General features: G+C 41.7%; 1 pseudogene; it reads right to left on the bottom strand.

Annotated features, from left to right (window-relative positions):
- The window catches only part of LOC127660476 (elongation of very long chain fatty acids protein 5-like), a 47,947-nt pseudogene that overhangs the window by 16,208 nt on the left and 8,411 nt on the right, over positions 1–23,328 (bottom strand).

Genomic DNA, 23,328 nt, shown 5'->3' with positions numbered 1-23,328 from the left:
AGCTACATAATGGGATAGTATAGAGTGCCCTTCCAAGGTGGTCCATGGTGGGGCGCTCATAGTACAAACACAAGCACGTATCTTATGTACTGAGCTTTCTATGTACTGATATGCATAAAAAATCCTTTAAGTCAGTCAGAGACGGACCTTATAAGGGAGGATATAATGCTCAGCATATACATTCTCCAGTCCATTCTACAGTCAGGCTGATAGAATGTTGGATTGCATCTTTCTATGTACTGATATGCATAAAAAATCCTCTAAGTCGGTCAGAGACGGACCTTATAAGGGAGGAGATAATGCTCAGCATATACATACTCCAGTCCATTCTACAGTCAGGCTGATAGAATGTTGGAATGCAATGAGGGGACCTGTAGGTTATAAAACCTGATAAATCTCGAAGGCGAGGCCCAGCCCGCCGCCGCACAAATATCTTCAATGGGTATCCCACTCGACCAAGCCCACGAGGAGGCCATGCTCCTCGTAGAGTGAGCTCTGACGCCTAAGGGGCATTGAAGGCCCTTGGCTTCATAAGCTAGCGCTATAGCATCCACTATCCAGCTCGATATTCTTTGCTTTGAGATTGCGAGACCTTTAGTGCGGCCGCCAAAGCATACGAATAATTGTTCCGTCTGTCTGAACAGGGCAGAACGTTCCAAATATACTCTGAGCGCCCTGACCGGGAAGAGTAAATTAGCGTCGCTTTCATCTGCTGGGGACGATAGCGCTGCCAGAGATATCACCTGTGCTCTGAAGGGTGTGGAGAGCACTTTAGGAATATACCCGTGCTTTGGCCTAAGGACAACTCTGCAGTCGTTAGGTCCAAATTCCAGGCAAGCAGCGCTTGATGACAGCGTGTGCAGGTCGCCCAATCTCTTGACTGAGGCGAGCGCCAGCAAGAGCACAGTTTTGAGCCGTTTAAGGTGCACGGTTCGGAGAGGTTCGAACGGGGCACTCTTGAGTGCGTCCAGGACCGTGGCCAGGTCCCAGATCGGCACCGAGGGGGGGGTGAGGAGGGTTCATCCTCCTAGCGCCTCTTAGGAAACGAATGATTAGGTCGTTTTTCCCTAATGAACGTCCTTTATCAGGATTGTGTGACGCCGCTATGGCAGCCACATAGACTTTGAGCATGGAGGGTGTGCGGCCCGCCTCCAGCAGCTCTTGCAAAAAGGCGAGTACACTTGGTATCTCGAATGATTTGGGGTTCAAGCTCTTGGTATCACACCAGTCACTGAACACTTTCCACTTTTTGGCATATAAGCGCCTCGCAGAGGGTGCTCGCGCCTCAGTGATGGTTCTCAAAACTCCACTGGGGAGGTTCTCGGGAACCCGTTGAGGGGCCATGCATGGAGGGCCCACAGATCGGGGCGGGGATGAAGAATCATCCCGTTGGCCTTCCTGAGGAGGTCTAGCCTCAACGGAATCGGCCATGGGGCAGATTGCATCATCTGCATCAGTTCTGGAAACCACGTTTGGTTGTTCCAGAGTGGGGCTACCAGGAGCACTGCACATCTCACTTCCCTGATCCGACTGATGACGTGAGGTAGCATCGTGATCGGGGGAAAAGCATACAAGAGGCGGCTCGGCCAGACTTGGCCGAGCGCGTCCATGCTCTTTGAGAAGAAAAGGGGGCATTGCGCGTTTTCCCTGGAGGCGAAGAGGTCGACCGTCAGGGGGTGGAGAGACCATTCTCCTGGGAGAACCTTGTCTCTGGACAGCATGTCTGCTCCCTGGTTCAGCGAGCGCAGGTGGTGTTGTGACCATAAGATGAGCTCCCTGGCCATAGAGTGCAGGGAACTCGACCTGAGTCCACCCTGGCAATTTATATACGAAACTACAGTCATGTTGTCCGTTCGGACCAGGACGTGTTCGTTTTTCAGGTACGGAAGCAGGGCTCTGAGAGCCAAGGCGACCGCTTTCATTTCCAGACAGTTTATATGTAGGCGCTTTTCCGGGTTTGACCAAAAGCCGGATACAGGCCTGCCCTCGTAAAGGGCCCCCCATCCTATTTTGGAGGCATCTGTCGTGATCATTTTTCTCCGCGTATTTACGCCCAGTCTCATGCCGGTTTGATACCAGTTGACGGCTTTCCAGGGCGTCAGGGCTTTTATACAGCCGTGATTCGCTCTGATCAAAAAGTGGCCTGAGTGCCACGCGTGAATGGGGACACGGCTCTTGAGCCAGCGTTGGAGAGGACACATGTGCAACAATCCTAGCTGGAGTACCGCTGATGCCGAGGCCATGAGACCGAGCATTCTTTGAAATCGTTTGACGGGGGTGTGTGCGCCCGTTCTGAATGATGTTGCAAGGCGTCGAATAGAGAGCGCGCGCTCTGATGAGAGGCGCGCTGTCATCTGCACTGAGTCTAGCACTATTCCCAGAAAAGAGATATTCTGGCTGGGGGATAGCACGCTCTTTGCAAAATTGATTCTCAGACCCAGGCATTCTAGATGGCTGATAATCCAAGATCTGTGCGTCGTTAACTGACCCTCTGATTGTGCTATGATTAGCCAATCGTCGAGGTAATTCAGTATTCGCACTCCCGCTGTCTCAGGGGAAAAGTGCCACGTCCATACATTTCGTGGAATGTACGGGGGCCAATGATAGGTCGAATGGTAGTACTGTGTACTGGTATGACTGTCCCTCAAAAGCGAATCTCAGAAAAGGCCTGTGATGAGGCGCTATCGGAATGTGAAAGTAAGCGTCTTTCAAATCCATTGATAGAAACCAATCCCGGGCTGAACTTGCGCGAGGATATGTTTGGTTGTTAACATTCTGAACGAGCGAATCATTAAAGCTTTGTTCAGATGTCTGAGATCTAGGATGGGGCGGAGGCCACCGTCCTTTTCCGGGACGAGAAAATAGCGGCTGTAAAAACCCGCCTCGCTCATAGAGGGAGGAACAGTTTCTATAGCGCCCTTCTCTATCGGTTTGAGCACCTCGGTGCGTAGAACATGTGACACATCTTTCCTCACTTTCGTCTCGACCACCACTGAAAAGCGGGGTGGTCTGCGAGCGAATTGGAGTAACCGTGTTTTATTATGTTCAAAACCCATTTTGGCATGTCGGGGATTTTTTCCCAGGCTTTTGCTCGCACAGATATGGACTGAATGTTGGCTGGGGCGTGTCGCAGTGACGTATGGGCCCCACCGGCAAATTGCCTTGTGCTAACACTGAGTTTACAGCTCCCAGAGGCGCAGGTGTGCGCTGAGCAGCAGTGTTGAGTGCCGAGTGCAGGGGTGCGTGTGAGCTTACAGGCACGCACGCTATCTCCGTAATGCTCGCATCGTGAGCTGGAGAAATGTTTGAAACTGTATAGACAGTGTTTACAGGTGGGGGTGCATACATTGTAATAGGCACGCGCGCCACTTTCATAAAGCTTCCCGCTCTTAGTGGGGAGTTTCTTGGCTCGCACGTCGCATCTGTCTGGGCACGTCTGGGCAGCGCTTATGGGTGGGGGTGCATATACTGTAGTAGGCACGCGCGCCACTTACATAAAGCCTCCCGCTCGCGGCGGGGTGTTTTTGGTCATGCATACAGTGTTTGTAACTGTGGGAGTGCTCACTTTAGTGTGGACACGTGACCCCTTAGTGACACAGGCATAAAATGTGCTAACACTGAGCTTACAGCTCTGAGGCGCGGGCGCGCGCTGAGCAGATTTGTTGAGTGCAGGGGTGCGTGTGAGATTACAGGCACGCGCGCTATCTCCGTAATGCTCGCAGCAAGAGCCGGAGAAATGTTTGAAACGACAGTGTTTACGGGTGGGGGTGCATACATTGTAATAGGCATGCGCGCCACTTCCATAAAGCTTCCCGCTCTTAGCGGGGAGTTTCTTGGCTCGCGCATCGCGAGCATCACCAGAGATCTGTTTGGAACTGTAGGGGCAGCGCTTATGGGTGGGGGTACATCTACTGTGGTAGGCACGCGCGCCACTTTCATAAAGCCTCCCGCTAGCGGCGGGGTTTTTGGCCATGCATACAGTGTTTGTGTGTAGGGGTGCGTGCAGGACAGCAGGCACGCGCGCTACATTTATAGTATTTCCCGCTTTTACTGGGGAAGTGTTTATAACTGTGGGAACAGTGCTTGTGTGTAGTGGTGCATACATGACAATAGGCACACAATCTACATTTATAGGGCGTCCAGCTCGAGTTGGGAAAGTATTCGGCACTGTTTGGACAGTATTGATATGTGGGAGTGCGCACTTTAGTGTGGACACGTGACCCCTTAGTGACACAGGCAGAAAATGACTCTTTTTGTGATTTCTGTGTGTTGCCGTGAAAACGGCGTTTGATTGCAGGTGAGCGAGTTCTGTGACTGGCCCATTGACTGCTGTACAGACATTTCCAGCCGCCTGTAAGGGGACTGGGTAATGTTTTACACGTTTTGCTCGCTGCATTGAAGCGTTCAGCGAACTCTCTTACCGTGCTGGTGCCCGTGCTCGTGTCAGCTAATGTCGACGGCGCGGGGTCGAAGGCCGAGACCGGCCAGTCGTCGGATGTAGCGGCAATTGGAAAGGCTGTCATCCTTTTCACCGTCGTCCCCTGGTGCGCCGAACGAGATGAGACCCATCGCTCTGTTGGAGGGGTGCTGGTCCGTCTGCGTGAATTGGACTGGCGGCGGGGAGTTCTCGGGTGGTGGTGAAGCCTCCGTGAGCGGCGCTTTTTCTTGCGCGGCTCGAACAGAGGGGACGGCAGCACGGTGGTAGCAGGCTCGTTCACGGCGAAGGCGGCGAAGCGAGCGCGCGGCTCGTTGAGGCCCAGGGAGTCACATTCGGGGCATCCGCCTCGAGTGAAAGCAGCTTCTGCGTGGTCAGGTCCCAGGCAGCGAGTGCAGATAATGTGACGGTCCCTGTCAGGAAGAAGGTCTCTGCACGAGGCGCAGGTCGAAGGCATTTGGAACAACGCCTCGAATTTGCTCTTTTACTAATTACAAAAAGTGTCGCAAAGGCGAACACTTACAAAGTAGCTTAGTAAAAAGGATATAGTGATGCGCGCCGGATGGCATAGCAGAAGGCTTCGAAGGCGGCTGAAGGAGCCGGCGTCCTCTTAGCAGTCCTGCTGTAGGTTTGTCAACGGCGGGCGAAAGACTCCAACAATCCGGAGGATCCAGCGAATAGGAGGGCTTCGCTGAAGGAGATTAAATCTAAAGGAACTCGTATGACGGGGTGCCCATTACATATCCTGGCTATGCTAATTTCGGCGGGCTCTGAGCGCACGAACGCGAGGCGTGCGCCCATTGGTTGCGCGTTCAGAGTCGCCCCGTCATTGGTTCGAGCAGTTGCCGCAGCACAGCCAATGACCGAGCTGCCTCGCTCATTACTGTCTGCTGTGCAGCTGCAATGCGTTTTACATAAAGACTTCAATATTTCTCGAGAAACGGAGTTTTCCCATAGTGTAAGTTACTTACGCAATAGGAGAGACCTCTCGATAGGGAACCTTTTTGTTTGGACATCTTAAGGGAAACGAATTGAAGAATCAGTGGTTACATTTTTTTTCCACTATTCCTCAGCAGTACAACAACAACCATTGCTGGATTTTCAATGCAGTTCCCTTTGTTGGGACAATCTGGCGCTTCAGGATCACAACCTTTAAGTATGCTTGATTATTTGAGGATTTATCTGCTACCGATTTATCTGCTGCTCTTAACTGTAAGCCTTTCTACTCACTGCAGGAGTTTTTCTGTGTTTATATCCCACCACATGCATGCATGAGTGCCGTGCTGCAACAGCTGGCTGATCAAATCACAGACACTGAACAACAATACCCAGACTCAGTTATTGTTATTATTATTATTATTGGGGATTTTAACAAAGTAAACCTCACACATGAACTTCCCAAATACAAACAGCACATTACATGCCCAACCAGAGAAAGGAACATACTGGATCATTGCTGCACAACAATAAAGGATGCATATCGCTCTGTCCCTAGAGCAGATTTGGGACTCTCTGATCACTGTCTGGTTCATCTTCTTCCAACCTACAGACAGAAACTAAAACCTGCTAAACCTGTAGTAAGGACTGTAAAGTACTACAACTTGCTTAACATACAACAATGACAAACCATGGTTTACAGCAGAACTCAGGCAGCTTTGTCAGGACAAAGAGGTTGCTTACAAAGGTGGGGATAAGGTCTTGTACAATCAGGCCAGGAACACACTGAATAAGGAAAGCAGAGAGGCTAAAAGAAACTATTCTGATAAGCTGAAAAACAGGCCAGGAACACACTGAATAAGGGAAGCAGAGAGGCTAAAATAAACTATTCTGATAAGCTGAAAAACACGTTTTAAGCTAATGACCCTGCCTCAGTGTGGAGTGGCCTAAAACAACTTAAGAACTACAGGACTCCTGTCCCCAACACTGTAGGGAACCAACAACTGGCTGATGACTTCAATGAACTCTACTGCAGATTTGAAAGGCCCAATCACACACCCCACACCCACTCTGACCTAAACTTCACACAAACACCAACACCTCCTGCTACTCAACCTGCACTTAATATCTGTGAAGTGAGGTGTGTCTTCTGAAAACAAAAGACAAGGAAAGCTCAGGGCCCAGATGGTGTTTCAACCGCTTGTCTTAAATCCTGTGCTAACCAGCCTGCCCCCATCTTCACACTGATTTTCAATAGATCACTGGAGCATTGTGAATTCCCATGCTGCTTTACAAGCTCAATCATCATTCCTGTCACAAAGAAACCCAAAATCACAAGACTTAATGACAACAGACCCATCGTCACGACCATTTGAGAGACTGGTGTTGGCCCAGCTGAAGGATATTACTTGACACTTTCTAGATCCCCTTCAGTTTGTCTATTGAGCAAATAGGTCTGTGGAGGATGCAGTCAACATGGGATTGCATCATATCCTGCAACATCTGGACAGACCAGGGACATATGCAAGGATCCTATTTGTGGACTTCAGTTCAGATTTTAACACCCCCAGCTATTCTCCAGATTAAATTACACCAACTCTCTATTCCCACATCTATCGGTCAGTGGATCACTAGCTTTCTGATGGACAGGCAGAAAGGGAGGTTGAATGGCTGGGTCACTGGTGTAGTCAAAACAACCTGGAACTGAACACACTCAAAATAGTGGCGATGATTGTGGACTTTAGAAGAAACACCACAACACTGACCCCCCTCATCATTCTAAACAGCACTGTGGCAGCAGTGGAGTCATTCAGGATCCTGGGCACTACCATCACACAGGATCTTAATTGGGAGACCCACACTGTTACATTTCTACTCAGCAGTCATTGAGTCAGTCCTCTGCACTTCAGTAACTATCTGGTTTGGTACCTCTATGAAATCACATATCAGAAGACTACAAAGAACAATTCGGACAGCTGAGAGGATTACTGGATGCCCCCTGCCCTCCCATCAAGAACTATACTCTTCCAGAGTGAGGAAAAAGGCTGGAATAATCACTCTGGACCCCACTCACCCTGCCCACTACCTTTTTGAACTGTTGCCTTCAGGCTATCCATTTGCACTGCACACACATATACACACACACACACACACACACACACACACACACACACACACACACACACACACACACACACAGGTGCTGGTCATATAATTAGTATATCACCAAAAAGTTGATTTATTTCAGTAATTCCATTCAAAAAGTGAAACTTGGATATTATATTCATTCATTACACACAGACTGACATATTTCAAATGTTTATTTCATTTAATTGTGATGATTGAAATTGACAACTAATGAAAATCCCAAATTCAGTATCTCCGAAAATTAGAATATTACTTAAGACCAATACAAAAAAAAGGATTTTTAGAAATGTTGGCCAACTGAAAAGTATGAGCGTGTACAGCACTCAATACTTAGTTGGGGCTCCTTTTGCCTGAATTACTGCAGCAATGTGACGTGGCATGGAGTCGATTAGTCTGTGGCACTGCTCGGGTGTTATGAGAGCCCAGGTAGCTCTGATAGTGGCCTTCAGCTCTTCTGCCTTGTTGGGTCTGGCGTATCGCATCTTCCTCTTCACAATACCCCATAGATTTTCTATAGGGTTAAGGGTTAAGGCGAGTTTGCCGGCCAATTAAGAACAGGGATACCATGGTCCTTAAACCAGGTACTGGTAGCTTTGGCACTGTGTGCAGGTGCCAAGTCCTGTTGGAAAATGAAATCTCCATAAAGTTGGTCAGCAGCAGGAAGTGCTCTAAAACTTCCTGGTAGACGCTGCGTTGACCTTGGACCTCAGAAAACACAGTGGACCAACACCAGCAGATGACATGGCACCCCAAACCATCATTGACTGTGGAAACTTTACACTGGACTTCAAGCAACGTGGATTCTGTGCCTCTCCTCTCTTCCTCCACACTCTGGGACCTTGATTTCCAAAGGAAATGCAAAATTTGCTTTCATCAGAGAACATAACTTTAGACCACTCAGCAGCAGTCCAGTCTTTTTGTCTTTAGCCCAGGCGAGATGCTTCTGATGCTGTGTCTGGTTCAAGAGTGGCTTGACACAAGGAATGCGACAGCTGAAACCCATGTCTTGCATACGTCTGTGCGTGGTGGTTCTTGAAGCATTGACTCCAGCTGCAGTCCACTCTTTGTGAATCTCCCCCACAGTTTTGAATGGGTCTCCATGGTGCAGTTATCCCTATTGCTTGTACACTTTTTTTCTACCACATCTTTTCCTTCCCTTCACCTCTCTATTAATGTGCTTGGACACAGAGCTCTGTGAACAGCCAGCCTCTTTAGCAATTACCATTTGTGTCTTGCCCTCCTTGTGCAAGGTGTCAATGGTCGTCTTTTGGACAGCTGTCAAGTCAGCAGTCTTCCCCATGACTGTGTAGCCTACAGAACTAGACTGAGAAACCATTTAAAGGCATTTGCAGGTGTTTTGAGTTAATTAGCTGATTAGAGTGTGGCACCCGGTGCCTTTTCACAATATTCTAATTTTCTGAGATACTGATTTTGGGGGTTTTCATTAGTTGTCAGTTATAATCATCAAAATGAAAAGGAATGAACACTTGAAATGTATCAGTCTGTGTGGAATGAATGTATACATTATCCAAGTTTCACTTTTTGAATGGAATTACTGAAATAAATCAACTTTTTGATGATATTCTAATTATATGACCAGCACCTGTATACACACACACACACACACATATACATATATGCATATCAATATATACAGCCCTTTTTCAGGACACTGCATTTTAAAGATATTTTGGAAAAATCCAAAAAAATTGCACCTGTGGAACGGTCGTTAAGACTCTAACAGCTTACAGACGGTAGACAATTAAGGCCACAGTTATAAAAACTTAGAGGACACTAAAGAGACCTTTCTACTGACTCTGAAAAACACCAAAAAAAGATTCCAAGGGTCCCTGCTATGATATTATAAATTGCAATGTCCGTACTGTGAGATGCCTAAGACAGCACTACAGGGAGACAGGAAGGACAGCTGATTGTCCTCTCAGTGGCAGACCACATGAAACAACACCCGCACAGGATCTGTACATCCGAATATTACACCTGCGAGACAAGTACAGGATGGCAACAACAACTGCCCGAGTTATACTAGGAACGCACAATCCCTCCATCAGTGCTCAGACTGTCCGCAATAGGCTGAGAGAGGCTGGACTGAGGGCAGGTCCTTACCAGACATCACCGGCAACAGTGTCGCCTATGGGCACAAACCCACCTTCGCTGGACCAGACAGGACTGGCAAAAAATGCTCTTCACTGATGAGTCATGGTTTTGTCTCACCAGGGGTTTATGGTCAGACTTGTGTTTATCGTTGAAGGAATGAGCGTTACACTGAGGCCTGTACTCTGGACCAGGATCGATTTGGAGGTGGAGGGTCCGTCATGGTCCGGTACAGTGTGTCACAGCATCATCGGACAAAGCTTGTTATATTTGCAGGCAATCTCAATGCTGTGCATTACAGGGAAGACATCCTCCTCCCTCGTGTGGTACCCTCCCTGCAGGCTCATCTTGACATGACCCTCCAGCATGACAATGCCACCAGCCATACTGTTCGTTCTGTGCATGATTTCCTCAAGTGTTCTGCCATGGCCAGTGAAGAGACCGGATCTCAATCCCATTGAGCACATCTGGGATCTGTTGGATAGGAGGGTGAGTGCTAGGGTCATTAACCCAGAAATGTCTGGGAACTTGCAAGTGCCTTGGTGGAAGAGTGAGGTAACATCTCACAGCAAGAACTGGCAAATCTGGTACAGTCCATGAGGAGGAGATGCACTGCAGTACTTAATGCAGCTGGAGGCCACACCAGATACTGACTGTTACTTTTGATTTTGACCCCCCCTTTGTTCAGGGACACATTATTCCATTTCTGTTAGTCACATGTCTGTGAAACTTGTTCAGTTTATGTCTTAGTTGTTGAATCTTCTTATGTTCATACAAGTATTTACACATGTTAAATTTGCTGAAATTAAAAGCAGTTGAAAATGAGTTTATTGTGTGTATATATATATATATATATATATATATATATATATATATATATATATATATATATATATACAAATCTGTTATATACAGTGCAATATATATATATGAGTTTATATATATATATGTGTGTGTGTGTGTGTGTGTGTGTGTTTTGTCTTATTGTGTATTCTATATATACTTTATTTTCTATTCAATTTTCTTTTTTAATTAAAATTATATTTATTTTATTTAGTAATAAATTGTATTATTATCTATGTCTTGCTGTATTTTATACTGTACTAGTATTGCCGGTAATGTCCAACCAGGAGTAAGCCTCTGTTCTCCATTCATAGCTCTGGCAACAAAAGTTTGGCTACACCTATTCCAGCAAAAGAAGACTAACTTAGATGCACTATGTGTCTTTTACTTAAAGCTTTGTTAGGTTCACAATAATCAACAGTGTACTTATAAGAAAGCTACAAAATAAAAACTTAACACTGTGAAACGTCCTGCTCAAGTCATGCTTGTGAATGTGGTTAGGGTAGATCAGCATATTCTTCCAAACTTTCATTATCAGACTCATGCTGGTACGGCAAAAACCGACACCACTGTTGGCTTAGTTACAATAGTGTTTACAGAACTGCTCAGGAAGACTTAGGAGCTGCAACTCTGTTATGGTAAGGGACATTACATTTCCGACACGCACTCTATGCAGTTGACCAATCACAACAGACTAGGCCAGCTGACCAATCAGAGCAGACTGGGCTTTTTGCAAAGGGGTGCTTTAAAGAGACAGGAGCTAAATCACAGCGTTTCAGACAGAGGATGAAAAGAGTAGAGCAGTAATGTACTATATGAGAAAAATTACGTGTTTTTTGAACATTAAAGCATGTAAACCTATTCTAGTAACCCCCAAAATAAAATTATGAAACTGTATATTAGCATAATATGGGCTCTTTAAAGTATAGTGTGTATAATCTTCTATATATATATATATATATATAAAAATTTTTTTTAAAGGGCACCTATTATGGCATTTAAAATGTTCCTAATATTGTTTTGGGAGTCCCCAACAACAGTTTTACATGCATGCAATGACAAAAAACACTTTTGTTGTCTTATAATATGCATTTATGTTTACCTGATTTGCTCACCGACTCCCAAATGATTCGTTCAACGACTAATTTTTCCAAACCCCTCCTTTGCGTGACGCTAATCTGCGGTGATTGGTCAGATGACCCAGTCAGTTGTGATTGGTATACTCTGTGCAGAGATTGTCGGAAACGGAACGCCCATCACCGCTTTGTAGTAAAAAAATCTAAATCAGAGAAGGAATTAGAGTTGATTTATGTTAGCGATCATAGCCCAAAGTTCGGTGGTAAACACCCAATCAGTTATTGTTTGCGTTATCCCAACGCATAAACATATTGGTAAAGCACTGCATTACTACAAGTTATTGCTCTATTATTTATGACAACTCCAATAACATCGACAAACATTTCACATATTTCAAAAAAATTGACATTGGAGACCTAGAAGCTGCGCTGAGCGTAACGTACACAACACACACAAATACTTATTAAGCATGCTAAAAAACACTTAAAAGCAACAATTATTAATAATACTTACAGGTTGTGATTCGGAGGAGGAAGCTGATCCAAATAAACTTGGTACTGAACCTTCCTTCAGTATCAACCGCTCATGAATCCACACTTGAAAGCATTCATGTTCATAAAGCAATCGTCATTAAAATGACGCGAACACAGCACAAGGTTCGGGCTATACTTGTGTGGTATAGTTGTAAATATAAACTCTAGCCACTGATTCTTCACATGCTCGTCCCTGGGCAGTGAAAAAAAGGTTGCTTTTGATATGCACTTCAGAACACAGCGTCTTGCTGTCGACATGATGTTTTCAAGTTTTCCCTGGTGTCTGCGTGCGCAATGACACCAATTTGATAATTTTTCGTCTTGACGTCACAACGAAAAGGAAAATGACTCATTGGAAAAACGATTCATTACATTGACTCAGAGTCGACTCCTACTCTTGAGAGACAATAACTTTTTTTACGGTGAACTTTCATATATAAAACTTTGCAGGATGTTTTTGTTCATTTAAATCTGTTACACATTACATGAAAGGTAATTTTCAAAATTCCATAATAGGTGCCCTTTAAATGTTTGTTCTTTTGTTACTTTGGATTGATAGGAATATACACTGTACATACCTGTACATACTTCGCACTTCACTGGATTTTTGTAACGCATTGCACCTGTAAATAAAAAACACCTCTCACCAGAGTGCTATTGTGAGTTGGGCCATTTTTTTCAAGACCACAAAAAATGTTCCACATCTCACAGTGGATTTTAATTCCCACTGCTTTACAAATACACTAAAGTAAAGAAAGCAATGTCCCTTTAAGGCTGCACGGGGCTCAAGAGAACCAGTGAATCGTTTATGTGAACTAGTTAATTTACATGAATCGTCCGAATGAACCGACTCACTTAAACGAACTAGAGGTCCAATCTAGATCTTTGATTGGCTACAAAACATCACAACTGTAACTCACACCTATAATTGAATTAAAACTCAAATTAAGGTCTCTAAAATGCCAGATGACCAAGTAATTGCCAAATAAAAAAATGTATAAATAGGAAATAAATAAAAATCTCTCAGCTTTTAATAGAAAACATCACAAATGTTAGGCTAAAACCTACCTAAAACCTCACCATATTTGCAAATATCACAATATAATAAAATAAAACGAATAACAGCAGCTTAAAAATATTAGCTGTATAGACAGATGCCTTAAGGTATTTTCTTAAATAAAACAAAAACCTACCACCCCTGGAGTTGTGAGTTTGAATCCAAGGGTGTGCTGAGTGACTCCAGCCAGGTCTCCTAAGCAACCAAATTGGCCCAGTTGCTAGGGAGGGTAGAGTCACATGGGTTAACCTACTCTTGGTTGCTGTTGAACTTCCACCATTCAAGCAAACTGTCTGGATCTGGGTTGTCCGAGAGTCAGGTGCGGAGATATTCCGCTATTTCAGCATCGACAGGCTTTGGCGCTAAAATGCAGGACGCACTGTCTTCCCTATCTGTGAATAGGTCACAACTGAGAATTTTGTCAAAATATCAGACATGGCTTGCTTTGGTTTTGTATAGTAAAAAACCCGCTTTAATCTATTTTTCAACTTCATTTGTTGACTCCATCCTTGTTAGCGCTAGCGAAATCCCGGGATCCGCTGTATATTTTCTGACCACCCACTACCACCAGCAGCAAAGTTAAAACCAGCTGCTCCCACGAGATTTGTGTTGGGTCCCGTGGGTTCACAATACAATGTGACAAATCAAGCGTTTTGAAAAGCTACAGCACTACTTGTTAAAAAATTTAGCTCATTAATGGAAAAGCTACACTATTCTGAAAATAGCTAAACTACTACTACTACTACTGTCGTGCTACTATACAAATTTAGTTAAGTCAGTAGCGTCGCTACCCAAACACTGCTATGAATATCTCATGTAAATCTTGCTGGACATTTTGCAGAATGAGGGTAACAATCTATGGTATAGTAGAAATGACCTAAAATACTGGAACTTCCAGTTTCAATTGGAAATACATCAACACAGGAAAGCGAATTTTGCTCTGTATGATTTTGATAAAAGAATATAGCTTTGAATTTTATAGACGGATGTTTTACCCTGTTGTTGGCTTCTCCACTGTGGGTATTTTGGCAGAAGAAGTTGTATCCACCTTTATACACAGACATCACAAGCTGTAGATGCAGAAGAGTAAAACAGACAACATGATTATTCTTTCAACACTGCTCTCTCACCAACAAAGTTGTAACCATCCTTCCCTGGAAATGGTCAAACTCTACTGCCTGTGAAGCAAAGAGGATCAGTTTACATTAACAAAAAGTACCATGGTATTGCCATGTTTTTTTGGACATGTACTGAACCGTTATGTAAAAACTACAGTATATGAATATAGTTAATGGTATATTGAGTACCACACTTTACCACTAAAAATTATACATTTATATTTAATGTGTTAGAAAAAAAGAAAAAAGAAAAAAAAATTAACTGAAATTTGTATTAGCTAATTTTAAGGTTTTAATTTGCATTTGCTGGAAATTATACAGCTATAATGTAAGTACCAAGTCATGAATTGACACACATTTGCTGGAAAATTATGGTAAAGAGTGCAAAACATGCTTGATTTTCTGGATGGTTATAGTCATTGCAATATCAACAAATCCTCATCTGTTTGCCAGCCAGACAACTTAGCTTTTACTATTTATTTACTATCGCTTTAATAAAAAATTAACTGCGTGTATCCTCTCAACGCACCTTGTGTCACATTTCAAGTGACCCAGCAACAATGTTTTTTAAAATGTTTGGATCATCTCAATAAAATTCTGCTTAAAAAAACACAAACACACATTACTCCCATAGACAAAACTACTCAAACACACATTACTCCCATAGACTCTCATTGGAAAACGCTTGTCAGAGAAATGGCGGGGCTTAGCAAAGAATCAATTAGTTTATGCTTAAAATGTAAAATTCCATGGATACATAAATAGTCATACGTGGTATCATTTGAACTCAATCACTTTTGCATTTATGTTACATAAAACAACACCTGAAAACCTTTGCAGCTGGGATATGTGAAAACAAATACATTTCACGAAATATATGCAAAAATGTATGTATAATGTGTGACCAAAAAAAAAACATTCTGATTTATGTACAGCGATAGAAAAAAAATATTAATTCCAAGAACTTGCTGCCATTTGGTGGAATGAACAAACACTTTTAGTAGGGACATAGAGCAAACAGAGCCTGAATCACAGGCTTTCAAAGACATGATAAAAATTATTATAAAAAAAAGGATTGTAAATGTATACAATATTATTTATGGATTATTAGAATTCATTTATTTGGGGGGTTTTATGTCAAATTAGACCAGTATTTTACAATAAGTCCACTGTATGTGAGCACTGTATGTTTAAATTTTAAGGCGGCCATCAAAGTATGCGGTTGAGTTTAATGGATTAAATGGGCAGAATTCACAAACACAGTGTTCAATACATCACACAAAAACAAATGTTTAAGCTTGTAAGGCTTAAAACACATGATCATCAAATGTAAGATGTAGTGAAAATGCTGCATTGGCCTGATAGGGCAAGTAGCAGTTCCAATACCTGGCCTGAAACTTGTTAACACTGACCCAGGCCAGTAGGCCATTCTTATAGTTGAGCTGTGTGTCACCAGCTTTTTTCTAAAGGTATGAACTACAGTATTCTCTCCTGATAACTAATGCTTTGTACAATACGAGCAGCTGCATAGGCCTAGCATAGGCCTAGATCAGGTGTACCACGGACATATTAAACTGCTGAGTTCTACAGAAACTGGACAAAAGTGCCTAATTTGTTTTACTTTTAATACATTTTAACTGTCCTCAATAATATTGTGTTCTCTGATCGCACAGTACAGTTAAATATCAATGAGCCTCTCATCTGTCATTGTTCATTGTCTTGTTTTTAATAAAGGCCTTGTGCAAGAAGGAGCGGATTTAAAAAAATGAATTCTGGGGTGGCAAGGGAGTGGCATGAGGACTATGAGGGGTGGCAACACCAAAGCAAGACCTATGCTAGTTGACACATTTTACTCCAGTAAAGGTTTCTCAGAGTAGGTGGTTGGTCTATTTTTGAAAGTCATATCTTTATAACAACATACACATTGAAGTCTTGGCTGCAAAAAAGCAATTACAATTTTTTAACGTAACTACACTAATGACTAAATTGCCAAGGACCCCACTGTTAAGCTCCTGAATTTTGCAGACGACACTACTGTCATTGGCCTCATCCGAGATGACGATGAGTCTCTATACAGAAAGGAGGTTGAACAGCTGGCTGTCTGGTGCAATCATAACAATCTGGAGCTGAACATGCTCAAAATGGTGGAGATGATTGTGAACTTTAGGAGGAACACACAAACACTGACCCCCTCACCATTCTAAACAGCAGCAGTAGAGTCATTCAGGTTCCTGGGCACTACCATCTCACAGGAACAGAATTGGGAGACACACATTGACTATATTCTGAAAATGGCCCATCAGAGGCTGTACTTCCTTCACCAGTTGAGGAAGTTCAACCTGCTACAGGTGCTGCTGAAACAGTTCTACTCAGCAGTCTTTGAGTCTGTCCTCTGCACTTCAATAACTGTCTGGTTTGGTTCAGCTACGAAATCAGACATCAGAAGACTACAAAGGACAGTTCGGTCTGCTGAGAGGATTATTGGTTGCCCCCTGCCCCCCCCTTCAAGAACTATACACTTCCAGAGTGAAGAAAAAGGCTGTAAAAATCACTCTGGACCCCACTCACCCTGCCCACTACCTTTTTGAACTGTTGTCTTCTGGCTGACGCTACAGAGCTCGGAGCACCAGAACCGTCAGGAACAGTTTTTCCCTCAGGCTATCCATCTTATGAACAGTTAAAACTGCCCCATTGAGCAATAATTATATGCAATACACCGTTTAGCCTTTTTTATATTTATCCATCATATCCTCTTCTGCCATTACATAAAGGAAAAAAAGAAAAAATAATTGCACTGTACATAACATATAACATATTTGTATTAGAATTGCATTATGTATGTGTCTGCGTGTGTATGTACGTATGTGTATAATTATTTATTATTGTTTTTTTATTATTATCTAGGTCTTGCTGCTGTTTTTGGATTGTTTTTTATATTGTTGTGCACTGTAAGCTCCTGTCACCGAGACAAATTCCTTGTATGTGTAAGCATAGTTGGCTTAATAATAAAACTGATTCTGTTTCTGAAATAAAGCCTTTGTGACAACTTCCCCATGTGACAATTAGCCCTTACCTCCCTATATCAAAATAATCTCTCTTTAATCATTTAAATATTTCACATATAAAACAGTCAATCTTAGGTCAATGAATAGATCACACTTATTGAGAATCATTGGGGTAGGGGCTGGGAAAGACAGGAACACATCCTGTCTAATCTAGGGCGCAAAATAATGACAGATTACATAGAGTAGGGGTTTAAAAATAATTTTAAGTTGAGGGCCTGATTGGACTTAAAATCACCTTATGCAGGACAAATTTGTTGTTGTTGTTGTTGTTAAATCTTAATGTACCATGGATAATAAAATCCTGTAGCACAGATGCAAGAATCCATTTGATAACAAACATCAACATTACATTGACTCAGAGTCGACTCCTACTCTTGAGAGACAATAACTTTTTTTTACGGTGAACTTCCATTCCAACTTTGCAGGATGTTTTTGTTCACTTAAATCTGTTACACATTACATGAAAGGTAATTTTCAAAATTCCATAATAGGTGCCCTTTAAATGTTTGTTCTTTTGTTACTTTGGATTGATATTAATATACACTGTACATACCTGTACATACTTCACACTTCACTGGATTTTTGTAACGCATTGCACCTGTAAATAAAAAACACCTCTCACCAGAGTGCTATTGTGAGTTGGGCCATTTTTTTCAAGATCACAAAAAATGTTCCACATCTCACAGTGGATTTTAATTCCCACTGCTTTACAAATACATTAAAATAAAGAAAGCAATGTCCGTTTAAGGCTGCACGGGGCTCAAGAGAACCAGTGAATCTTTTATGTGAACTAGTTAATTTACATGAATCAACACCTAAGGCTACATAAATATACTGTACAGATCATTTTAATTTAATTTCATTTCATTCTTGACTGTGTTGTTTTGCTATGGTGGACATACACCAGCAAACCCTCAAAAAATAACTATTCTGGAAATAAGTAAAAAATAAAATTTAGCCCATATTTATAAGCGACTTTATGAAAAAAACTAGCTGAAAATCTCTAATATTAAGACTTGAGAACTATGGCTGTGTAGAATCACTGTGCACACAATACAGTAGCAAAACATGTGATTGGCCACAGGACCGCTGCAGTCATTTTAAGCGTTCAGTTAGAGTTGAGGCAGTTCGACATGAATAAAAAATGTAAGCAATTTACAATTTACATGATATCCTTTGGAAGACCATAAAATGATAAATGTGTCCATTTGAAAGGATACTCACAAAAATGAAAATTAAAGCATAAAAATAGTCCATTTCAAATGTGCGTGATATTGAAAGTCATCTGAGTCAATACGCTAGCTTTGTGAGAAAAACAAACTGAAATTTAAGTTATTCAATGAAAATCTTAAAGTGAGCTGATCAACTTGTAATCCAAAGTGGATTTTCCTGTGGGTTTTTATAATGGGTTTTAAAACTTATGTGTAAACATTACTGTGATAAACATTACTTGACGATACGTGAACGTTTTGTTCTACAACCTAAATCGCACAGTCATACATCAAAAGTGAATTTTGAAGCCGTATTGTATTGCATACTTTTTAACACACAGCGGCTTCAAAATTCATGTTTGAGGAATGACTGTGCGATTTAGGTTGTAGAACAAAACGTTCACGTATCGTCAAGTAATGTTTACCACAGACTTTATTTTACTCTCTCTCTTTCCTAACGTTTGTCCCGCGTAGTTGCAGGGTCCGCTTTGTGGTAGTCCGCATATATATTTGATTTGGCACAAGTTTTACACCGGATGCCCTTCCAGACACAATCCCCAGTGACTGGTGGACTCCCACTCACACACATACAGGCGATTTAGAGTCTCCAATTCACTTAAACTGCATGTTTTTTGGACTTGTGGGGGAAACCGTAGCACCTGGAGCAAACCCACGAAAACACAGGGAGAACATGCAAACTCCACACAGAAAGGCCCAAGTTGAGTGGTTCACGTGATATGAGCGCGAAGTGATTTTATTGTTCTTTTGATATTGTGTATATTATTATTTAATCAAATAATATCACATGATAGTTATCATAATTAGGGTTGCATTTAGGGTGACAACAATAAATGGAACGTATACCTTTGAAGGGGTTATGAAATGCCTTTTATATTTTAACACGTTCCTTGAGGTTCACTCATAATATTAGTGAATATTATTAGTCGTATATTTGTAAAACATGAGCATTTTCCACCCTCACTCTGATTCTCTGTCAGAAGCAGTTTTTGTGCTGCTTCTCCTTTAAGACTTGACAGTAAATATCCACTCTTATGATGTTGCTCTTGACTGACTGCTCTCTCTATTTGCCATCTCACTGCTCACCGCTGCTGGGCGGGCTATGGACATGATAAAGTAAATAAGCTGTTGACGTGTTCTTGTGGAGGCGGTCAGATGCAAATGTCTACCATGGTGAGTCATTTTGACAGCTTGGTTTCAACAAATATTTAAAATTCTGAAAATGATGTTTTTATGGTGCAATGACCTTCTAATATGTCAAAAGATCAAGGCAAATTTGATTCTTCATATCATGACCCATTTAATGGCTCCATTGAGGCATTCACAATACAATGTGGCAATTGTAGCATTTTGTGATGATACTTCATTAGTTGGAAAATTTTGCTTATTACTGGAAAAGCTACACTATAGTAAAAAAACACGCTTAGGGCTGTCACTTGATTAAACATTTTAATCGAATTATTTACATGGTGTGACGATTAATTAATCAAATTAATCGCAATTAATTGCATATATAAATATTTGTTGAGAAAGCCCCTAAAATAACAATAATTCAATATATGTATAATGAGGAAATCATTCTAAATAGTTTTTAATAATTACACATTATTCCATCCATCCATCCATCCATGGATGGATGGATGGATGGATGGATACACATTATATACAGAATATACAGGGCACACCGCTAAGGTCCGGTCAGGTCACTTCTTCAGATTTTTCTTGCCCTGCCAAAATTTTCACTGGCCCCAACACAAAAATAAAAAATAGCTGTTTTTACCATCATGGCTTTAAAAAAATGCGTCCGATGTTAAATATATTTAATATCCTGTATATTATGAACGTTTTTAAGATGTATTATTCCCCCCAAAATTGTATCACGTATATAATTTACAAGATAGGATTTATGCCTTATGTAACCGCATATAAGCGCTTTACAGTTATTAATTCATTAATTCATCACATTAACCTCAGCCGTCTTGCCATTTACACATGAGTTTTTAGGCGAAGGGTTTTCATACAACCGTTTAGTCATTCTGTCAACTTTTGCCCATGTGTAGTTTTTTCACAACCAGGATCAAAGATTATTCACTGAATAATTAAAGATTTGATTATTGGCTGAAACCTTGAAATAGGAGACTTGCTACTAAACCAGTTGTGACACGTAACATACCGCAGGCAGTCATTAGGCCTAATCTGTGAATAAGGAATGTGGATATAAACATGAAATTAGACAACCCAAACAAGACCAACACTGACTGATACACAACACACAGAAATAAAATAGCAGATACTTAAAATGTTGTGCAAGATGTGCAATCCGACTCCGAAATTCATGAAGTGGATTTTATCTCCCTGCTATTTTCCACACATTGGTAATTACTGTTGCTAAGACACTTGGAAAAGAGCAAGAACAGATCTAGGAGAGCGCACTTATGGGGCTGTTCCACTGCACAGTTTCACCTCGAATCAACTCTACTCTGCTCGCTTTTTGGGGGTTTTCCACTGTGGATAGTACCTAGTACCTGGTACCTGATACTTTTTTTAGTACCACCTAGGCCGAGGTTCCAAGCGAGCCGAGCCGATACTAAATGTAACGTCAAAATCCTGCAGATCACTGATTGGTCTGGGAGAATCGTCACTACCAGCGTCACTGGATTTGCGACTTTATACTTAGTAACAGCAATAGCATTATCATTTGTTCAAGCACCTTTCAAATTGTGAAAAAAGAAATGGCTGTGCGCAAAACCAAGCCATGGTCAACAAACGAGTTGCAGACGGTCCACTCGTTAGCGATGAGCGAAACGATAAAGTATCTCAGGAAGTGTCTCTGCTGTTGGCCCCACATGGCTACCACCGGACCTACCAACAGTGTAGGGAAAACTAAAAAACTTAAGTGTCTACAGAACCATCAAGGAAAAGTGGAAGTGGTTCAACTAAATGGACGCTATCTTAACCTGCGAGCAATGGGTGGGGGGGTGCCTGAACTCAGCCACAATGGAGGATGGTATGTTTGTTATGTTAACTCTGTATTCTGCTTGAAAGCTTCACTTTATTTAGTTGACCAGCTACTGGAAGCTTGTTTCTAAAACAAACAGGCCAATTTAACTGTTACACTTGTGTAAAATCACCATGCAACAACTGCTTTATGCAGCACAATGAGCTAGTAGCTAACAGCTAGCGGTTGTGCTATTGTTTTGGTCAGTTTGTGTCATGTTTAAGATGATGTCACGGAAGTAGAGGCGGCGCAACTATGATGATCAGCATATAATCCCACCCACGTTGAGGGGCACTAAACTGCAGTGGAAATGCAAGCTCTGAAAAGTGAAGTGAGTAGAGTTGAGGCGAGTCGAACGGTAACGTGCAGTGGAAAAGTGCCATTGGTGTCTGCACATTCTTGTGCACTCGCATGTCTTTGGAAGCTATATATAAATCACGCTCGCTCGTCTCTGAGTGCTCGGTTAGACGACTTTGTTTGCTCCGTGAAATTTTTGCGCTCTCACACTTGTCTGCTTGCACTAACATTATAAATGCAATAATATATATATATATATATATATATATATATATATATATATATATATATATATATATATATATATATATATATATATATTATTATTTTTTATTTGTACATTTTTTTTTTTAAATCTAAAATGCATTACATTATTGTGGCAGAGGAGACAATACAAAAAGCGGCGTTAGAATCCAGTGTTTTGTTTATTTGCATATTACTGAACTTAAGCCAATCATTGGCCTACAGTTCACAGCAATCAATTTTGAAATAGAATTTGTCAATCAGACATTTATTATGAGGGCACATCAATGTACACTTGCGTCAAACGGCTGCTTTTGGACTGTCCCACTTTGGTTGTGTCTAGGGGTGTAAAATTACTCAGAAATTATACTTAAGTGAGATACTGAGAGAAAATGTTACTCAATTAGAAGTCCAAGTATCTAGTCAAAAACATACTTGAGTGAAAGTAAATAGTATTCACATAAAACTGTACTGAAGTATAAAAAGTAACTTTTTTCCTAGCTAGAATGAAATCCAGAGAGGAGATTGTGTTGAGAGGATGTTGTTCAATTCGATTGGTTTATTAAGTTGCCTTTTTTACGGTCTCTGACGGCTTTCATATTTCTACCCCAGTGGCATTTACAAACTGGTCATAAAATCTAAATTTTGCTAAATTATTTTTATGTGGCATGTTGTCCGTAAGATTGCAATTTCCTGGTAGAATGAACACTAAAGGCTGTAAAACAACAATGACTTCTATTCACATTCATATAAAGTAAAACAGCAGATTATCAGTTCATAAACACATACTTTCCACTCTGTTCCTCACACAATGCGATCTTATGACATATAAACACCTTTACTATAGCGCATGACTTGTAAGGTACATCTTACATTTGCATTGCATAATCACCTAAATTTACAAGCATGTTCAAAAAAACGTGCAGTAGCTCAACTGATAGAGTTGCATATGCGATACAAAGGGGTACGAGTAGAACATACAACACGTGAGCCGAAAAGTGTCATAAAAGCACCACAAAATGATGTGTTTTTCATCACACATTTGTTTTTTTACACTACCAGTTAGGTTTAGGAGGTCAGTTTTGTAGATTTAAATCTAAATAAAAAATTTTAGCGCCACACATTGGAAATTTCACTTCGGAACTGCCCTGAGATTCGTAATGAACCACATCATTTTAATTTGCAAAAACGTTGCCATAGTCACGCAATATTTGTTGCACTCACAAATTGCGATGTC

This window comes from Xyrauchen texanus, chromosome 20, assembly GCF_025860055.1.
Source record: "Xyrauchen texanus isolate HMW12.3.18 chromosome 20, RBS_HiC_50CHRs, whole genome shotgun sequence".
NCBI lineage: Eukaryota > Metazoa > Chordata > Actinopteri > Cypriniformes > Catostomidae > Xyrauchen > Xyrauchen texanus.
This window is presented reverse-complemented; position numbering and strand designations above follow the sequence as displayed.